This window comes from Chenopodium album, chromosome 14 (assembly GCF_948465745.1).
Source record: "Chenopodium album chromosome 14, dcCheAlbu1.1, whole genome shotgun sequence".
NCBI lineage: Eukaryota > Viridiplantae > Streptophyta > Magnoliopsida > Caryophyllales > Amaranthaceae > Chenopodium > Chenopodium album.
In genome coordinates, this window is record NC_137847.1 from 33,642,908 (window position 1) to 33,648,482 (window position 5,575).

Here is a 5,575-nt window from a genome sequence, read left to right on the forward strand (position 1 = left end):
GAGTATGTCCGAGAGATAGCGTCAAAGGACGACTCAATACCATACAAATTAATATATATATATATATATATATATATATATATATATATATATATATATATATATATATATATATATATAAGTAAATAAGCCGAATGGCCAAGAATATTGAACAAGAAAAGATAGTTGTATTATTGTAATAATACAAAAATAAAAAATAAATAAAAATAAAAAAGAAAAGAGAAAAAAGGAAAGAAAGTAAATGCCGCCCAACTAATTTTGGGAGCTGCATACTTAATAGCACTATATATATAAACACACATTTATATATAACTAGGGTATCCTACGCGCGCGATGCGCGCCAAAAAGTTAGCTCTTGCATTTGATTTGGGTGGTAGATCTGGTAGTTTTAATACGTACTATTTGGTTATGTGCTTATATAGTGGTTTTGTAGAAATATAAAAAGGCCACCAAAATCTAAAATGATAATTATTTTTTAAAACCCTCAAAAGTTTGACAGTGTTATTTCAAAATTATTATTAAATAATATTTAATTGATTTGCATCCCTTCATATCTTAATCTAGTTTAGAACTCTTAATTGATTTGCATGATTCAATAATACTTAACGTATTTTTCTTCAAACGAATTTTTTGTGAGCTTGGTCATACGGAGTAATAATATGTGAAATGTTCGTTGTAGCTAAAAACATAATAATGTAAGTTCAATATTCTACGACCATATAATATCTATATCTATATCTAATAATAAAGTAATAACCACTTAGTTATATTTTTCCTCTTAAATTCTCTCCATATTTAATACATTTTTTTTTCTATCATCGATTTCCTTCGATTTTAGGATTTAAAAGTTATTTATACCTCTTGATAACATCTGCTCAAATATCATTATTTAATATGAATGTCATTTAAATTCCACGTTGTTTATGTGCGTACCATCAAATAATGTACAATTAAAAAGCTAATAAACAATAACAATATTTGTAATAATTAAAGGACAACAAAATTGTAAATAAGAAGAGCAACCGCGAAGGAGTAAAAATAAATCATCTCATGGTAATAAATAAAGTCTTCGTACATACAATTTTTTTTTCCTTTTTAAATAACAATAATAACATATGAAGCACAAAACATTATAATTTTTTTATTTAAAAAAAGGCATTACAAGTTTTTGTTAAAAAAAACTTTCTATTAATTGATATTATGTTTAATGAAAAAAAAAACCTAATTAAATATATTAATGAGAGTAAACATATTAATGAGGGTAAAAAAGTAAATATACATTTTTGTACACAATTTTGTACATATTTTTGAAGGTATATTTGGTAGCACACTATTTCTAAGAGTTCTTTTCTACTTTTTATAAGGTAGGGAATAGTATATGTTTATACATGTATATATAATAGTATATGTTCATACATTTATATATAATAGACTAATAGTATATTATATTACAATGTGCATGGCAACGCAACCTAGCTGTACATGCTAATCTCGTGAGGGGTATTCATCAAGTACTATATTACTAAAATACTATGGCTACCTAGTTACATCAATTTTCCTGAAGCTCTTTGGTCGAGAACAATTTCAGCGGCCCCTTAAAGAGCCGAGTGGGTATGAAAGCTTGGAAGCCGTCTCGCACCTAGCCATACGCACTAAGGTTGCCCAACCAGTTAAGTGAGAAATTGCTTAGCATTATTCATGGATGAGCTAGTCATGTTTGCAATATTGACTTGATAAAAATGCCGGAAGAAGTGTAAATGTTAGTGGCTTAGAGAATAGCAACTCGGCACCACCGTTACAAGACCAGCAGTAGTGAGCAAATTAGCTCATTGTTCAAGCTCAATTAAGTCCAAGATATGCGGCTTATGATGATCGTACATGCCAAAATAATGCCGGATGAAAGTGCAAAGCTTGATGCTCAGAGCATAGCAATTCGGCATAATCAACTTACAAGCTTGAATGTCGATCATGGCTGCTACAAGCTCAGAGTATGGCTGCCCTCATGCCGAGTAAAAAGTCGAACCTCACCCTCATTAGGATTGCAGCTCGGCACATGTGATTTCAAACTAACCTTCAAGCATTTACTTGGCATAATATGGCCGAGTGATGTATATATACATGGGATTTTCTTATAGGCGGCATTAAGGCCGTGAGAAATCGCGAAGCTTCGTCCTTGCCATGCGGTTGGCCGAGCAGCCATGTGAGCAGCTAGGCTGGCCGAGTTGCCCTTACGTGAAGGCGTGAAGCACAGCTCCATGTTCCAAATTCTATACGGCCAGGGTAAGCTGGCCGAGTAAAAAAGTAAAGCTTGCCCATAAAAGCATAGCTGGTCGGCAGCAGCTAGCATGGCCGATCGAGAAGACACCTTGACTGAGTTGCACCTCTAGGAAGTATCATGTTTCTGCTTTTGAACAGCCAACAACTCTGCCGAGTGTAATGGGAAAGCATGTCTTTCCAAGCACAGCTAGTTGGCCCTTTTAATTTGTTGGGTGTCCGACCTGCCTTTGAGCAAGGAACCTCCTTTGCTATTTTGTGCGGCCAACAGCTTGTCCAAGTTGCCAAGAGGACGAGCTGCCATATAATGAAGGTTCATTGTCGTGATTATAGGCGGCATTAAATGATATACGAGTAGCAAGTTGGCCAAGCAGCTCCCATGTGAAGCCCCATGTTATTAGTTCTATACGGCCTAGAGAGCTGACCGAGTGAAATCCTAAAGCACACTTTCACGAGCATAGATGGTCGGCCACATCGGCGTCCGACCTACCTTTGAGTGAAGAACCACCTATGCACTTCTAGGCGGCAAGGTTTAAGAGCTAGGCATCTGGCCGAATGAAGCATTGAGAGCAATCATGATCTGCTCTACATCTGTTTAGCATGAGCATGATTAATATGCTTGTGTGATATTATGATAATAATATATTAAATATATAATATTATTATTATTTTTAAAGATATACAATTATCAATGTATACAAAATTTGGACGGCATTAATATAGTATGTTGTTGGTGAGCAGTCCCTCATTAGCTAAGAATTGAATACAAGTGTCGTATTAAACGTGAATGAGGGTGGCTTAGATCATTGCAGATCGGCAAAATTAACGTGCCGAGTAGTCTTTCAAGAAAAACTAACATTCCCAAAGTATACGGTCATTCAAGTGCCGAGTTGGATGTGAGTTTTCAACTCTGTAAGAATAATGCGGCATGCGGAGAAAAATTCGACAACTCACTCTCAAGATTGCTGAGCTCCCCATGTTGAGAAAATTATTGATGCTTACCCTTATTTTGAAACTCGGCATTCTTGCCGAACTCTATATCAGGGCAATGTCACCTCCAAGCTCGCAAACAGCATGGTTGCCGAGCGAAATCGAGAAACTCCCCCCTTGCAAGAAGAGCTAGGCGGCGGCAAACAAATGAGTTGGGTGGCCGAGCTGTCCCCTCGTGTAAACCCCCTTGTTCTTAAATATATACGGTCAGGTAGGATGGACGAGCTGCCTGGCCGAGTAAAATGCGAGAGCCCGCTTTTGCGAGCATAGGTGGTCGGCCACAACGGCGAAGCAGCCTGGCTGAGCTGCCCCTTACTGAAGCATCATGTTATCATTTTTGTGCGTCCACCCATGGCCGAGTCAAAAAGCAAAGCAAGCCCTCTAAAACACAGCAGCTCGGCATGGCTACGATGCAAAAATGCCGAGTATAATGTGAGGAAGGCCGCCCTCATTGCTCTTCTAACATCAAGGTCCTACCACGAGCCAGGCTATGCGGCAATTGATGGATTATAATAAATGCCGAGCAAGTGCAAGAAATCATTCGGACATTTTAAATCATACTACAAAGATAAACATATCTTTATGATGGTTTTATGATTGTGATGATAAATAGAATATATAATAATTTCAAATCAAAAGAATTATTATTATATATAAAGCATTCACCTAGCAATGAGATGCACGCATGTATATATAAATAACAAAGATGTGTACGCAGCAAGGGTGTCATTTACACGTGCATCCTCTACACTCGGCCAAGTGGAGAAAAAGGGAGCAAACCTCCAGATATATTGTCAATCTTGAGGTGCCGGGCTATAAATAAATTGAGAAGCTGATTTGTGTTCAAGCATTGATATGACATGATTATCAAGTATAACAAATACCTTTAGGTGGCAAGGAAAGCTGGCCGATTAGAGTAGCAGCCTGGCCTGGCCAAGCTATTACTAGACCGAGCTGCTGGCTGGCCGAGCTGCTATACAACAATGGTCCATGCTCCTACTTTCAGGCGGCCAACAATCTGACCGAGCTTATCGGCCGAGTGAAATGAAGAGCTCACCCTCGGAAGCATAGATGGTGGGCCAGCACTAGGGTGTCTGACCAGTCTTCGAGCAAAGAGTCACCTAATGACTTTTAGGCGGACAAGAGCCTAGTCGAGCTACCAATGAGGCCGAGTAACATGAGGCCGAGTAAAATAAGGAAAAATCGCCCGTGGATCAATAGGCTTTTTTAGCCGGCCGAGTTCATTTAAGGCCCAAAAAAAACCAAAAAAAAACAAAAAAAAAAAAATCCCCTGTTCGAGCTTCTTGGCCGAGAGAATAGTTGGTCGGGCATGGTTAGGTGTCCGAGTTTCTATTAAGCAAGGGACCTCCTAATCAATTTCAGGCGGACAGGTACTAAGTCGGCCATGGCTAGGTGTCCGAGTTGCTATTGAGCAAGGGACCTCCTAACCAATTTCAGGCAGATTGGTACTAAGTCGGCCATTGCTAGGTGTCTGAGTTGCTATTGAGCAAGGGACCTCCTAACCAATTTCAAGCGGACATGTACTAAGTCGGCCATGGCTAGGTGTCCGAGTTGCTATTGAGCAAGGGACCTCCTAACCGATTTCAAGCGGACAGGTACTAAGTCGGCCATGGCTAGGTGTCCGAGTTGCTATTGAGCAAGGGACCTCCTTTCCTATTTCAGGCGGACAGATACTAAGTCGGTCATGGATAGGCGTCCGAGCTGCTATTGAGCAAGGGACCTCCTAACCAATTTCAAGCGACCAAGCATTAAGTCGGCTACGTGCCGAATGAGTGGGTGTCCGAGCTGCTATTGAGCAAACGACATCCTAACTGTTTCAGGGTTTTTTGTGATTCCCTCGGATACTGGTCGCGCTCTGCTGACAAAGACCCGGACACCTGCAAAATAACGAATATTCCGGTGATCGGAATATTCGCCTCCGACGCTCAAGTTAGTGAACGGAAACGGAAACGGAAAAGGCTAGAAAGAGAAAGTAGAGAGAAGTTGGAGCTCTTTAATGCTCTATATTTATGTTATGTCACAATCCACCCCTCCCATCATCAATGATTGGGGTATTTATAGGGGTGGGAACATGTACCCCTCTAGGGTTTATGCCCTAGAATTTCGTGACATGATTGGCTGCGCAATCAGAGGTCGCCACGTGTCGTGGGGGGGCGCCGTTTTACGGCTTTCAAGGTTTTCTCGGGATTTGGGCCTGAGGTCATCAGGGCCCTTTTCTCATTCTGATTGTAGCATTGGGGCATTTAGAGATGGCTGACAGGTGTCACCATGACAAGTGGACACGTGTCTC